The sequence below is a fragment of the Nelumbo nucifera genome, chromosome 1, assembly GCF_055504915.1.
Source record: "Nelumbo nucifera cultivar China Antique chromosome 1, China Antique-T2T, whole genome shotgun sequence".
NCBI classification, from domain to species: Eukaryota; Viridiplantae; Streptophyta; class Magnoliopsida; order Proteales; family Nelumbonaceae; genus Nelumbo; species Nelumbo nucifera.
This window is the reverse complement of record NC_142649.1, coordinates 208,335,622-208,352,463: the sequence shown is the minus strand read 5'-3', so window position 1 is coordinate 208,352,463 and position 16,842 is coordinate 208,335,622. Positions and strand designations below refer to the sequence as shown.

General features: G+C 37.6%; 2 pseudogenes across 1 annotated transcript; both read right to left on the bottom strand.

The window, feature by feature from the left end:
• Positions 1-12,158: 12,158 nt before the first annotated feature.
• LOC104610349 (uncharacterized) lies at positions 12,159-14,940 on the bottom strand (annotated as a pseudogene). The gene is made up of 2 exons (XR_016081003.1): positions 14,686-14,940; positions 12,159-13,615 (listed from the first exon to the last, which is right to left on the bottom strand). The product of XR_016081003.1 is annotated as an uncharacterized LOC104610349 (transcript).
• Positions 14,941-16,201: 1,261 nt separating this feature from the next.
• Positions 16,202-16,557, bottom strand: LOC104610419 (dolichyl-diphosphooligosaccharide--protein glycosyltransferase subunit DAD1 pseudogene; annotated as a pseudogene).
• Positions 16,558-16,842: the final 285 nt, after the last annotated feature.

Below are 16,842 nucleotides of genomic sequence, written 5' to 3'. Positions count from 1 at the left end.
TGTAAGAAGATCTTCATCATTCTCCATATCGGAAGTGACACTTGCCTCGTTTGCAACTTTACCTTTCTTCTTTTGAGCCTCTGCAAATTTCTTGCAATCCTTTAGCTAGTGACCATTTTTCTTGCACCACTTGCATTGTGCTTTCTTCAATTTGGATTTTGATATGCCTATATTCTTCTTATCTCCCCTCTCTTTAGATTTGCCCTGTTCATAACTTGAATCCTTTGCGGTCAAACCTTCACCATCACTAGAGGTAGACTTTCGTCGCATCTTGATTGACAGCAGAGTACTTGTGACCTCATCCATCACCAATATATCCTTTCCATACAAGATGGTCATCATCGATCATACATTTCTGGGAGAGATGAGAGGAGAAGAATCACTTTATCTTCTTCATCAATCTTCACATCTACATTGAGAAGCTGTGCAATCAAGCGATTGAATGTATTCAAATGATCCAACAAATTGGTTCCATCGTCCATACACGAACTGTATAATTGCCTCTTCAGGTATAACTTATTAGTGAGAGATTTTGTCATATACAATTTCTCCAACTTTGTCTACAAGCCAATGTTGATTTCCTCATTGAGTACATTGTACATCACTTCATCTGCCAAATATAACTGAATCATGCTCAATGCCTTCAGATCTAACTCAACCCACTCATCACTTGTCATCTTCTTTGCCTTCTCCCTTCCAAGAAGAGCCTTGTGAAGACCCTGATGTACCATAGTCGCTTTCACTCTCTTTCTCCACAACCCAAAGTCCATCTTGCTATCAAATTTCTCCACCTCGAACTTATATAATCGACATCTTTGCCATCATAAGTGCTTCATAGATTTAACACCAAAACTTTGATACCATTTGTTGGCACAAGAGCATCGGATCATGTATCCGGAATTGATCCATAAAGAAAAATGGAGTACATACAAAATAATGGCAAAGTAAACAAAAAAGAAATTAAACAAATAGAGAAGAAGGCACAAGGATTTACGTGGTTCGAAGAAAATCCTCCTATATCCATGGGAAGAGCATACACAAGAGAAATTTTATTTAATTGTTGAAGAAGAAGATACAAGATAGCCACACGCTCTTCATGATAATTTCACCGTTGAAAAGAAAAAAAATAAATACCCAAAAAAATTAGGTTTTCTTATTACAAAGAAAAAATCTTTCACCATGAACTAATCTTGACCCTTGATTCGTCCCCGATTCAACGGTGTATAAAACACCATATAAAGATAACAAAATGGGACCGAAAAACTAAAGGAAACAGAAATTCCTTCTATGGGTTACTGTTCATGCTTGAACAGTACCCGAGAATCATATTATGAGCTGAATTTTTCTAGGATTTGATTCCAATATTTTTGAGTCAATTCCAACAGGATCCATATCTTGGAGATGTAGTTCCTAATTCCTATACTTAAGCCAAATGCAGTAGTTACAGTTTACAAGGTAGAAATGCATAGGGATAGGGTCCTAAAAGGTAGGTAATACTTAGGCCCCGTTCACTTTTTGGTAAGTTACTTACTCGGGTAAATACATTTACCCAGGTAAGTGTTTCCCAGTAAAGACTTGCTTGGGTAAGTGCATTTACCCATGTTCTTTTATTTCCCATGCAAACAAGACAATGACCATTTTAGCCATAAAAATCCATTATTACAAGGGGCATTTTTGTCCCATTCAAGTATTGGCAACTTTCCCCCAAGGTGGGAAAGTTATTTACCCACCTAGGAGATGGGTATCACTTACCTGGGTAAGTGGTAGGCAGGAAAATAAACTTTCCCTGGTCCCCACATAAATCTGAAAAAAGAACATAGGATTCTTGGTCAATGGGATTCAAAATCCAGAAAAAGAATGCGCCCCTTAAAGTTGCATTTATCAGAAGATTGAAATTGATACTGCATCTTGTTTTCAGAAGGGGTGATTTTCTAACTTCCATTTCTTGGCATTCTCTTTTTACTTGCAACTATAGCCATTTTAGGGTAACATGTACTTCTTGTCTGTCTATAGGGAAAGCTTATACAACTGGTCAACTGTGGAACTATACAAGCAAAGTAGCCGTGCTAATTCTTTTATGGAAAATTGAATACATTAGAAGCTGATTCTATTTATGAAATCCCTTGGTTACCTTTCCCCAAGAACAAAAAGTAGCTTATGAAGATGGTGTTTTATAATATGAATGTTTTTGTTTCCATTTGCTTTAAAATTGCCACATTTGGCAAACACCCACACACACAATTGAGAAATATTCTTGAATTGTCCTTTGAGAAGCAAATTGGTTCTTTAAAAGAATAATTCATGTTTATGAAACCATGAAAACATTGTTTTTAAAAACAAAAACAAGTTTTTACTTGTCCTAAAAAACAAAAACAAGTTAGTATAGACATGGTTCTCAAACCGCCATTGACCCGGATGGTCGGACCATTTGGCTTAGGAACCGTCTATCCAAACCGGTTCCATTTTACCCCAAATCCAGTCCCTTGCCAAAAACCGTTGAAAAAGTCAATGACCCATAGACCTGGGTAATCGAACCGTCGACCTGTTTAATGGTTTTTGGCCATTTTTATTTTTAATTATTTTATTTAATTTTTTTGTCAGAACGGGCCATTTATTCAAACCAGACAGTTAGACCATCGACCCGGAAACCAATGGATAGAACTGTTCCATTTCCGAAAAGCTTTTTAAAACCATGAATATAGATATTATATGATTTATTCTTTAAATCAGAAATTCAAGAATATGTATTTTGATTTTCCGTATCTAAAACAAAACGAAAACATACATAGACACACAACCAAGAACATGTTCAGTTTTGGAAACAAACAATTGATGAATGTTTGTTTTTTGTTGTTGGAACTCTAGCAATAAAAACAATTCACATTTTTTGGGAATACTGAACGCCCCTAAAACAACGATACATTTGGATAAACTTCTGCTACTGAGCTTTGGGATGTGATAAATAAAATGTGACAACAAGTGTTTTAAGCGTTTGGTAAGTATTTCTCTTAAAAAAAGAAAACACTTTTAAGTAAAAAAAAAAACTCCCATTTATACACGAATGCCCATCCGTGAATTGGTATAAATTTCAAACTTACACCCATCCCAATTGTACTTTAGGCCTAAAAATTCCAACTCTGGGCTGAACTATTATTCTCCCATCAAAGGTCAAGGCCAATGCAGTACCCAAGTCCATGCTGTAGGCGTTTGGCCTTCTTATTTTGAAATTGTATCAACTAAACCAGTCGTCTTAAAGAACCATCAACTGAAAAAATGTGACGTAGCCCTGAATCTGATGCCATTGTTTATCTAGGTTGATATTTATAATGGATGGAAAATCTCTCCTGGCATGTACATGTTCTTGGTGGCAGTCATCTTGAAGAAAAATATGTACAATGGATTTGATTTGGGTTGAGGCCTTAAGCAATCTAACTTCTAACCAACTCTCATATAATTCACATAATGAAATAAATACAGGTATTAAACATTCTCTTGGGTTTCAACCTTTGATCTCTCTATCCGTAGAATCCACAGATATAAGTGATCCTTGCTGAACGTTTTCATATATGGGTTTATGTTGGGGCATAAGATGAGTGAGATCTAAGATACTACATATAACCAAATGCTAACTCAACCATTAGTAGTTTGTTATCCAATATAATCACTCTCTATTTCTGCCTAAAATCGTTTTTAGGGTCTACATTTTTTTTTGAAGGAAAAACATCATATTTCATTCAACTATGAAACTTGTATGAATACAAAGTAATAGTCAATGTATCAAGCAAAAAAGTATAGAAACATTGTATGAAAACAAAGAACTCGTAACAGTACCAAGTAAAATACAAATTTTTAGAAAAAACAAAATATTTATAATGAATAAGGAGAAAATGAAAAAACTTTTACAATAGATGAAAGATGAGACAGAATCACCAATAAAAGAGATAAATGAGCACATTTCCAATCATCAAAAGAGATGGATAAATACATTAGCAATTCATCATAACTTTAACTATTCAGAACTATAACCACGGGAATTTAAAAATTTAGAACCATAACTGCCAGAACTATTATCACCAAATGGAATCAACTGGAAGCACATTACATTTCCATTTCCATTTCCATTTCCATTTACATATAGGGTAGATGACTATGTACTTTTGTTGGAAGCTTGAAAGCTGATTATGGGGGTTGATGTGTGTCTTTGAGTTCACATCAGCACTCCCTTGGAACTTGGAACACCATCCCTTAATGAAACACGTTCTTGCCATTGCCAGCAATGAAAACCAAAATCAGTTCAAGGGTTGTTCTGAATTTACATTTTATAACACCGAGAGGCGAGATCCGTCCTTGTTTGTTCTCCATTAGCTAGGTTTGGGGAGTGCAGTGCTCTCCTCAAAGCTATGATCAGTTCCTCCCCTCGCTGAAGTTGCTTTCTTTTCTTTGTGGTCATTTCTACAAATAGCGTAAAAGATGCTTTTTTGTATTTTAATAATAAATAAAGATATGATTCAGATTATATATCAATTGCCTGGCATATTTATGTGGAAGTGGAATCCAGATTTAGCTGCATTAATTATTTTAATTATTTGATGATGTTTGTCTTTAGGTTAGGGGCTGCTAGTGCTGGCTGCTGTTTAACTAATAATAATAAGGCCCCCGGCCCGCATCAGCCAAGTGAAGGAATGTGGAGTGGACCATTAGGCCATAGACATAATACACTTGATAGCTGACATGGGGACATCATTATTAGCTAAATTAAGTTAAACAACCATTAACACAACCATCTAAGTGCAGCTGATCCGGCTTATTTCAGGAATGGAGATTGGGGACCCATGCCATGCCATTATAGCATTATAGGATGTGTTATCTGAAGAGATGAGAGATCCATCCTATGGACGCTCAAAGATTGCGGAATAAGGAGGCGAATCTCAAAAAACTTTTTCTCTCCCTTCAACTGGGAATCGCATTCCCTATTTAGAAAATCATATTTTCAATGATCATTCTTGAACCATAAACTGAACCAGATCTGAACCAAAAGGAGTAGGAGAGGATTATATCTGATACGGAGAAACAGTATCCCCCAACGAAAGTGTTCACGCCCAAGGAAGGATCCAAAGACTGCTCCCACTGAATATGGCGCAGTGTAGGATGGAGCAGAATCAGCAGTGTTCTTCTCCAAGAACTCTGTCCTTCGCAAGAATCAGCAGGATGGCACGTGAGCACAGCTTTCAAGCAATTCTTTCTAAAAGAACTGATGTCAAGATCGAATCTTGACTTCTCCCACAACTGGAGATCGAACTGGCAAACAAGGCGGCAAGAACAGGGAGGCGGCAAGAAAGAATTCTGTAGGGATGCTTAATTCTTCCTTCTTGATTTTTCACCACTCAAGAGGATCTGAATGAATTGTCTTCTAAAAACTGCCGCCCCCTTCCTTCTTTTGTTAACATAAAAGATCAGCTCCTAATCCAATTAGGAGCTGCTTATCCAAATCATATTTGGATAAGACCTCTCTTTAGGTGATAGGGATAAACCCTTATCTTATCTGCAGATTAGATTAGCTTTCTCCTAATCTCATTAGGAGGTTTCTAGATCTGAATCACATTAATCTGAACTCTCTGAGTGGATAGGGTCAAGACCCTATCCTATCAGCTAATCCATCTCAGAATTCGCCCCATAATTAATTAATTAAATAGCCCAGTTCGAAATGGGCTTTAGGCCCATCAAGCTTATGTGCTCACTTAACCTTCCTAACTGCTGCCCAGTTGGGCTTCCTTGTATGGCGTGGGACCCAAGCATTGATCTACACATTAGCCACATGGGTTTAGCCCAGCCTTTGTTACCAGGCCTAGCCGAATACACTGTTATGAACAATGCACCCCTTGAAACCCATCAAATGGGCTCTATGGGCCCAACACTTACCCTAAATGGTCCCTGGGCCAAGCCACCTTGTAACACCCAGGGACTGTGGGCAGATGCAAGATTATCCCATTAGGTATTATCCTCAATGGTTTTACACATAACCTCTCAGCCCATAATGATCATACACTACTCGACAAGAGATGACCTCTCCCTCGGCTACAAGGAACAGTGTTGCACTCTCTACTTATATGGATCCCGGGAATTAAAACCTTTTGCAAACCTTTTAGAAACCATAATATATATACTTTTATATCTCATATAAAATATACTTTGTAAAACAAATCTCAACAATTGAACTCGGCTGCCGGCAGTCTTGGTTTCCATCAGTGAGAGTGCATCCCCGATCATTACCTTTGTCCGACAAAGGGGCTGATCCTGTCACTATGATCACCCACTCAGATGAATTCTCAGACTGTCCCAACATACCCGGATTTTGACCCCCGCTAAGGATCTCACTGATTGGTACATCAAAAACAGTCCAATCCGACACCTAGTGCAGTATCATAATCGAGTCTAGGGGTCGGGTGTAACTTTACAGTTTTGCCCATCAATATGCAAGGTCCAGGGCAACACTGGAAATCCGGTCCAATTCATAGATTCAATTAATCCCACACTGTATGTGCCTAGGGTCTCACCCTGGCAGCTGAGACAGGCCACCCCAACCGACTTGGTGGCACAACAGTGTCAGCCTTGTCAGGATAGATCTCCCCAGACCGACCCACTGGCTGTGAACATTCTAAACTAACTCGAGTCTCATTAGGTGTCCAGTTTAAGGGTATTACACAGAAACATACCAAGGGATCATGAATCAAATATGCACTTTTATTCATTTATAATAAACTCATAGAGTACATCATTATGATTGAAGCTAAGGGCATACAAAACTGTCCAACATTATCAATAATCATGCCAAGAATTAATGCTTTCAAACTATTTATTTCTTGAAGAATAAGGCCAGGTAACTGGGTACATTGTTGTTGTTCTCTGATTGCATATTCACTTTTTTTATCCACACTCTACCCGTCGCTGCCGTGAATTACACCCACATATCTCACAATTCAAGATGTCAGTAGTGGGCAGAAAATCCGATTTGAGTATCATCTGTTCTGAAAGGCACAAAACTCATATTCTGCTGCTGTCCCAGGCTCACAGCAAATACTGTAACCAAACCAACCGGTAAAACACTGATACCATCCCATTTGTTAAAAAGTCCATGGTTTTATTATTAATTTATTACTCAGTTGGATGCAAGCACAGTACAGCCACCTCTCATAATTCCTAAACCTGAGATTACATTAAAAAAATGTCTATGTTCGAACTGTTAGATGGGGCATTGCCGCATTGTTTTCAACTCAATGCATTCATGAAAGCAAGCGCCGTTGGTCCAGACGGTTGGACCGTTTGGCCTGGGAATCGTTCAGGTAATCGGTTTTGTTTTACTCCAAATCCGGTATTTGGTTAAAAAAGTCAATAACCTATTAATTAAAATGGTCGAGCAATTAACCCGTTTAGCGGTTTTTGATTATTTTTTTTTTATTTTTTTAATTTATTTGTCAAAACAGACCATTTGTTCAGACTAGACTATCGGACCACCAACCGAAAAACCAATGGCTAGAACAATTCCATTTCCAGATCGATTTTTAAAACGTTGCATGAAAGAGAGCTATAACCAGCAACCGGTCTTTGGTGATAGCAGTTCTTGGAGGCTAACAGCAAAGACCTTGTTCGTAGTTGCTCAGATCCCCTGAGAAGTGAGAAACCCTCATTGTACTACTACTTTACTACCGCCCAAGGCCCAACCAAACCCAAAAAATATTCAAGGGTGGCTTAGGCAGGGGAGGTTCGGATTAAAAAGTTGTGTGCCAGTAATTTCCTATAAAGTCACTGTACACTGCATGTCTAGAAGCTCATGTGTGAGTATGGTGCTAAACTGCACTCCCCCCTTGTGATAGGGAGTGCCGGAGTGCTTGCCTGTGTCTTTTCCTTCCCTTTTCTTAAGAAAAAAGGGTAAAATATAAAAACCTCCCATAAGTTTTATGACAATCATAAAAATCTCCTTTGTATTTTTAATTTTAACAAAAAAATTCTCCTAACATTTTAAAAAGATGTATAAATACCGTCCCTTTGCTATCTTTCCCAACAGAAAAGGAGAATTGATTTTTTTAAATACCAATTTTATCCTTGAAAATTTCCATTTAGTATTCATTTCCTAAATTACCCCAAACCAAGGACTATCCGGTCAAATGATCCTATGTACTTACTCTTCACTTTCCCTGAAACCTCATCGTAGCCAAAGTTCAGCCATCGGAGAAGCAGCAAATTTCATATTTGAAGTATAGCAGTAAAGACTGGCATTTGAAATTTCTCTTTCTCTACAGTTCTATTATTCAATCATTTTCTTTTCCTTTGTCTTCTCCATGCCTTTCTCATTCTTCCTAACAAAAGCAATAATACCACATCCTCAACCTTCAAATCCATGTCTCTGGAGACAGATTGATTTGGACAACTAAAGTCTACAACAACCAACAAAATGTGTAATATATCCATGTTGGCATCTTAGCTTTTGAGATCAGTGGGCTAATGTCCAAGCTCATCCAGCTCTGAAAAATCCCTTTCAGGCAAGAACCCCATTTGCTTCAGACACGAATCAATTGCTCTTGATGTTGATGCTAGGGATGACTGCTAAGGAATATTGTCAACTAGCATAAGATGTTGCTAGGGGCTAGAGAGTGGAGAGATGCATTTGGAAGGATTCTGGGTTGATTACCACTGTTAGCACACAACATGTATGATAGAATGGCAGAGTGAGCATAGCTTTGATTTGATGCCAAAGACAAATGTTCTTCTTATGCATGCACTCTATTTTGTGAACCAGTCATCGACCAAGACTGTCATCACCGAGCTGCTTGTGGGTCTGGATTTATATATACAGATTTGAAAGAGAAATGAATGCTAATGCCTTCTTTGAGTGCTCCAACTCCAATGAGATCTCAAATTTGTGGAGCAGATAAATGATATGTTAAGGCCATTGCCAGTAGAGATGTGTTTTCAGATTTGGACAAAGTGAAGGTGTCATGCCGAGTGAAGTATGGAAGGGCAAAGTTGGAATTTTGGATTATATACAACGATGCCCTAATGGTAATAAGGGCATTTTTGGAAGTTCAATACACCCCTTATGTCAAGGGGAGATTTTTATGATTATCAGAAAACCCATGGGAGGTTTTTATATTTTACCCAAAAAAGAAAGATAAAGAAAATAAATTACAAAAACCCCCTTGTACTATGGGCCAGTGACAAAATCCCCCTGTACTTTTTTTTTTGTCACAAAGACCCCTCTGTTAGAATTCTATTCGTTAATTTGAAAAAGATTCTCATTTGAACGTTTAAAATTTTTTAAATGTCCTTACTACCCTTTTATACTGTTCATTCTCTTCTCAATTGAACCTCAAAACTAACCTCAAGCACTCTACACCATAACAAAGGGTTGGAAAGTTTTTGCATCATTTCGGGCTGTGCTCTCTCCCTCTCTGTTGAATTTATTCATTTATTTATTTCAATGAAATAATGAGAGAAACGTTGTAACGTAAAAAAATATAATTGAAACAGAGTAATACGGGGGGGAGGAGCAGCAACATCGACAAGGAATCTGTTTACGCCATTCGGCGTTGGCCCACGTCTTTGTCCTGTGTATGAGCTTGCTCGAGTCGAGATCTCAGTCTTCCTCCACCACCTCGTCAGTATGATTTATACATGCACCAGGAAAAGAAAAATGAAAATTTTCTGCGTTTCTGATTCTGGGTTTTCAAAGATAAACGAATAATTGCAGCTGGGCTCCGGCCGACGAAGACAAGCTAATTTCTTCCCGACCACCAGGACTCTCAAGCGATATCCGATCAACGTCCAGCGCAGAAGGAAAATTGCAGCAAATACAGAAGAAGAAGTAGAAGAAGAAGAAAAGAGAGAAAACGTGAAATGTAACAGAGAAGATAGAATAAGAAGGAAAATATCAGAATTCTAGAAGATAGAAATAATGCTCTGTTTTTGAAATGTAAAACATCAGAATTCTAGATGATAGAAAATATCAGAATTCTAGAAGAAAAAATGTGAAATGTAAAATATTGAATCGAGTTCAGAGTATAAAACATAAAACTCGATCGAACATGAATTGAATTTCAATCTCGGCTAGATGGTCCCCACACTGGCCACCGAACAACTATGAAGTATCCCATGTGAAACAAATCCACCGATGGATCCCCCACTCATTCTCATCATCTCATGGGATGGGGCTCCTTGCAGATCCGCGGCGACTGCATTTGAAGAGTACAATGGTATGGGGACCCTTTTTATACTGTTCTGCACGCCGCGAAGGTAAAGGCCAAGGAGGCGGTCAAAATAGGGATCGTAGACTCGGCACATGATAGCGCGGCGGAGACTCTGGAGGCCGCATTGCACATGGGTGAGATTGTGACAAGTTGGCCTTGGCCACTAGGAAGTGGGCGTTTCCGGAACTTTGTAGAGTGCTCGGGATACAAACAAAGATCGGCAATCAAAATAAATAAAATCACTCTGGAGGATTAGATATCCATTTCCTACGTTAAATAGGTTTTAAGAGAAAAAGGGCAAGAAAAAAATTAAAAAAAAAAAGTTTAGTAGGGTATTTTGGTAATTTAACACTTTCCGTCATCTAACTTAATGGTCAAGGGGGTTTTTGTCATAACGCTAAAATTCAGGGGGTCTTTGTCGTAAAAAAAAGTACAGGGGAGCCTTTGTCACTGACCCCATAATACAAGGGGGTCTTTCTAATTTACCTGATAAAAAACCAAGAAAAGAAGATTCGACAATGTTTACATGCCACGTTAGAAATCAAGATGGATTTTTTTAGGGGTTTTCATAGTTTGGTGGAGCTAAGATTTCTACGGGTGGACTGAATCTGCCCGTGGATTGATGCCAAATTCACGGGCAGGATGTGGTTTATGGGGTGTTGCTGTAGCATAAATGCTTTTTGTATTCATTTGTTTTTTGAAATTGTCACATCACCAAAAGAAAAAAAAAAATGTAGTTTTTGAACTGTGTTTTCGTTTTGTAAAACAAAAGAAAAACAAGTTGGTTTTGTTTAAAAAAACGGTTCATATTTCTCAAACCATCAAAATGATGTTTTTAAAACAATAAAAAAAATGTAGTTCAGATATTATATGATTTATAGAACATAAGATTAAATAACCAAATGAAAACATGTTATTTAAAAATAAATTTCAAAAACATGTTTTTGGTTTCCTGCAGCAACAAAAGAAAAAACAACAGCAACAACAACATGATTTTGGTTTCGGTTTTGGAAACAAAAACCAAGAACATGCTTTTCAAACCAAATAGATATGTCTATTTAACAATACAAGGTTGACAAGGTTGGACACAGATCTATGTCTACTTGTATTTACTTCTAAAGAAGATACTACAAACAAGTAAATTTTATTTCAAACTTAAATAACATGCAAAATGAACAAGGCATATGAAACATACAGAAATATCATTTTTATCTAAAACTCTATCAAAGAGGTTCTAATGCTCGATAAATGTTAAAGAAAATAGAAACCCCTCCACTCATACAAGTCAATAATTGAAAGGGACCAAAGATACCCGCTAACAGCAGACATAACACAGGTATAGGAATACCATATATTACATACAATACAAGATGTACCTCAAGGCTGATAGCCCCCGGAAAGTATCCTCACAATTAACTATCAAGAGGGTTTGCAAGATCATTATCTGTTGATAGGAACCCATCTCACTGAGCCATTCAGCCTAAAGGATCTGCTTTTCAAATATGATATTTGATCACTCAAGTGCCACCTACCTATCCAACAACAAACTGATCACAACTTGGCAGTCCCCTTCCACAATCAAAAACCATCCCATACAAATGCGAACTTTAGTCCTTTATCAGAAAGAGTTTGGCTACAAAGGAGTTTCCTGTACCAATTGGACCAGCGTAATTCAATAAAAATATTGGCCAAATTGTATCCAAACATACCCACTCCTAAGGAGCTAGGATTGCCACATAAATATAGGTAGGATGTTCACATCTCAGGATTTCAGGGACTTGCTACATATGACATCTACGTCTATAGCTCTATGTGAAAAGTGAATCAGAAATTCATCCGTTCAGATTGACATTCTCCCTGTGTGTGTGTGTGTGTAACAAATATCACAACATTATTTTTCTACTATCTTGGTAAGGTGCAAAGAAAAAGGCAAGTCGTTACATATGCATTGATGAAAAATGAATGCAAAATCCAACAGGACAACAAAGTGCAAATTACTCCCTCATGTTGTCATCCCTACTTTCACCATCACTTAGATCAAGATCAGCAAGCAATTCCTCCAATGGCACAGAAGGTACATCCTCCTCATCAGCCATAGATGCCATCTCTGATGGCTGGTATTCTTTATTTCGGTACAAAGATATATTAAATCTCAATTCAGGGTTCTCCTCTAAGTCCTTTAAGAACTCACCATACTCCTTGTTCATCTTATCTTCATCAATTCTACCTTTAGCAGAGCTATCTACTTCCATGTTCAGAGATTTGACGAGGCTTCCCACGCTACCTCTGGCGCTTCTCTTCATACCTCTTCTTTATCAAGATTGCCTCTGGAAGAACAAGACCTTTGTACTTGTCAAGTTGAATATCATTACTATTAGCTCCATATAGGTCATAGCCCAGAGCATAATCTCCAGGATTTAAAATATGGCCCAGATGTGTCCTTGTATGGAAAATCTTGTCATTTCTCCCAAAATCAGACATGCGTGCCACTTGGGCATCAGCTAAAACATATTTGAACCTCCAACATTGACTTCAGGGGACACAATCTCCATGTCCAACACTATATATTCCACAAGCTGCCTACTTGAGAGTAGAGATGTGAAGGGGGCCCACCAATACTGGTCAGCATCCATGAAACAGTATACCGTAGAGTAAATGGATCCAGTAGAGTCATGCTATTAGTCACCTTTGTGCACAACACAAGCGGACCTAAATTTCTTAAATTAGCTGCCACTTTTGGGGGCAGACATATCAGATCTTCCCTGCAAATTAAATTGGGCATAAATCAACAGAGAATGTGTACTTGTAGTTGTAGTTGTTACTCTCTTGGGATCATGGGATATGAGTTGCTTATCATTGTGGCTCCTTATAGGGGCAACTTTACCCAAGGACTCCACAAATTTTACACCATGGCTCCTATTAACAAAGAAGAAGTCAATACCCTGATCCATCTGCTTAATTTTTATTGCATGAACAGCGGCGTCATGGCGAAGGATAAGCTGCTTCAAATAGAAGAAAGTCCTCCTGTGAGAAACATGCTGCCTGAGTTGGACAGGTGCCACCCACTTATTCAAGTTCTTCAACCTCTTCACACAAAATGTTAACAGCTCCTTTGACTCCAACTGAGCTTTTATCCAAGTTTTGGGTGGCTGCAAGTAACTGTCACACTCAGGGCAATGCATGATAATAACATGCTTCTGTAGACCCTCGGTGATGTCAACTTCAGAACGCAGACATTTGACACACATATTAGCTGCATTTGGGGTCATAGGGATCCCACACTTGCAACACAGAACACTACCCATGGTTTGATGAACCTTGAATATACCGCTTCACTATCCATCTCTGGCAAATCCAATATGAATTTTAATTACCTAGAAGAAAGCATAGGAGAAAAGAGTTAGAAAGTTAACCAAATTGAGAAAGAAAAACATTCTTTGATTCTCTAAAACAATCAATGTTAACTGATTAAAGGCATTACTGGAGATACACATTTCATTGATCCATAAATGAGATCTCCCGGTAATAAGCTATCCATTTCAAATTACTCTAGCCATCTGAACCACGTAAATGTCCCCAGAAAATGAAGTATTGAAAATGGACGAAAAGAAAAGGCATAGTTACAAGAATTAACAAAGAAAAAAAAACTTGGAATAGCTGAAAATTGGAACCATCCACGTTAATTTAGAGATAGAAAACTAAAAACATGTTAAATGTCAGCAAAATCCATGTTACAATCAGCTCAAAAGCACAAAAATTGAATCTAAAAATTTACTTACAAGCTGCGTACTAATCTAGAAAAGTTAGAATTCTAACAAACCAAACACTAAAAAGGGATCTTAATCAACAAAACCAAAAGTATGACCATGAGTAGCCAACTAAAAAAGGTAAGCAAGATAGCTAGCTGAAAAGACATGGACAGAAATGATTGAAGGTCTAAGTGAAATTGGTTAAGCAATTTGATAATGTGCTCAGACATAGGTACAATCAAAACACACCGAAAACCAATAAAATGAACCATGACACGTGAACTTAAAATAATCTTCTGAGTAAAGCTACTAGGCAACATCAATAATTTTTTTTTCCTTTTCAAAGAAGGTAACTTTCATTTATAGATAAAAAATGAGGGAGGTAAATGTACATGAAGGATGTAGAGCAACATCAATAATTTTATATAATCAAATGAGTAACAAAAAGCACCACCATTGCTTTGGATCTTCAATATTAACATCCAAGTATCGGGAAATTACCTCTAAATCAAACATGCATTCTCGATGTTTCCTTAAATAGTGGGAATAAGTTCTTTTACAATAGGAATATTAACTAGTGGGTTCGATAGTGTCCAGGGCTGCTCAACCAAGTTCACTTCGCAATTTGAACCGATGACAATGAATCAATGAAGGGGTCGAAAACAAAAAGGGGAATGAAATCTGAACCAACTTACTTGATTGGTGATTCCAAGGAGTGTTCAAGTGCTGGCGATATTGATGGCTGACGACGAGTTGGCCTGCGACTGCAGAGACCAGCGAACAAAGAGTTCAAGGTGGCAACCGGAGTTTTATAGAGAATATGCCTCAAAAAAATAAAGGCAAACACAGGGAACGCAGAGATGGAGATCGGCAAATACGGATGAACGTAGAGATGGAGCCATGGAGGTCGGCGAACAGAGGTTTAGTGTTCGTTTTAGGTTTCAAGTCTTTCAACTAGTGAAAAGGAATCCGGATTGGCTCCCACGGAGTGCACCGCACGAACGCCCCACAGCACGTCTCAGCGTGCATTGGGTGGGAGATGTACCCAATGCACGGTTGTGATGTGATATGGGGCGCGCTCTGTGCGGAGCTAATGTGATCACAGTTAAAAAGTACGGTATGTAAAGTACTAAAAGTAAAATTTCTTAATTTTTGATAACTTTTTAAAGAAATTGGCTAACTATACAATTACTATTTTTTAAATACCCTTATTATTTTTCTTTTTTTTTATAATGAAAAATAAATAAAAGCTGAGAGAGTACAAATACAAATATGTATAATGTAAAACATAAATAAATATTATATATAATTAATAATTATTTATTATTTATTTTCAAAAAATTAAAAAAATAAATAAACATTATAAAATATATTTGCATTTGTACTCCTTTCAAATTAAACCAAAATGTCAAATTTGCCTTCCATCGTCTCTCAAACTTTAAAAGCAAAACCCTAATTTCTGAAAAAGAAAGGGAAACAGCAATTTCTCCACCTCCACAAACGGTTCTGGGTATCTTTGTCACTGTAAACAAGATTACGAAAGAACTACGAATCTGGGTCTGGCAGAAGTACCCCTAGTCTTTACATATTGTCAAAACACCTTCCTCTAAACTTGCTGCTGAATCTATTACCAGAAATTTCAGCAATTTATTTTTGGAAATTCCTCCTCTGAAACATCAACGGAAAATCTTAATGCTGTGTTTGGTTGCAGTGCAAATTTATTTATACTAGTATAAATACATGAAAATGCAAATTTATATCATAATCAAACAAAATAAGTTAAAATTTGAAACAAAAACAGCCTCAAATCATTTGTACTGCCATGATTTTACATCAGTGTAAATTTATTTACATTGCAACCAAATACAGCCTAAAAGCCAAAGTTTTGAACAGTAATTGAAATCCAAACCCAGTCATGTCAGTTGGTTTCTCTCATTCCTTTAGGCTGTGTTTGATTTAAAGGAAAAAGGAACAAAAAAAAAAAAAAAAACAGAAAGAAAAGTAGGAAAACCTTTACAAGCCTTGTATAGATTTCCCAAGCATCACTGGTAGTCTTTAATCAGTTCTTTTATTTTTATTCTCCGTGGTGATTTTGTGTATTCATCTTTTGGTTTGGAAGAGATTAATAGCTCCAAAAGGCTAAATTTGGTGATCCATGCTGATATGTATATCCATCCATCGTCAAATTTTAAAGTAATTAAACTACAATGTTTAGAAGAAATTCGTGATCACCAAATGTAGCACCAACCAAATTGTAGAGCACAAAGTGGGTAAATGCACGTTCTGGTAGCAAGTCCTTGATTTCCTTGTTCTCTTTGTTAACCTGAATGTGAAGTCAAACAGCTAGGATTGGCTGTCCCCACGCAAGATAGGACTCCTGAAAGTAAAGAATTGGATGGGAAAAATCCAACAATTGCCATGTAAACAACCTGAATTAACACTGTGAAAAATCGCAAAATCACGTAGAGATCAATTATCTTGAGAGTTGCGGGTGTAGCGGTGTACGCCAAGCGAAGAGACCAGAACCGGAAGAGGGCTTGGGTATCCTTGGATGTCAACCTCGCCATACTTTTTCTGCTTCTGTTTCTCCGACGACGCCAACACACAAAATAAAACCTTCGCAAAGAGTTATATGTTCTTTTTGACGAATTGAAACAAGGATTCAACTTCAAAGTAGAGAGAGATCAGAGGAACTTCGAAGTAGAGAGGTGATTTTTTTGAAGATTGAACTTCATTTCTGGTTACTAAGGAACCGCGAATCTGCAAAGAGGAGGGGATTGTGGAGTGATGTTTCAGGCCTGTGGTGTTGCTGTCAAAGAAGAGGAGGTTGAAGAGAAGGAACGTGAGAAGTG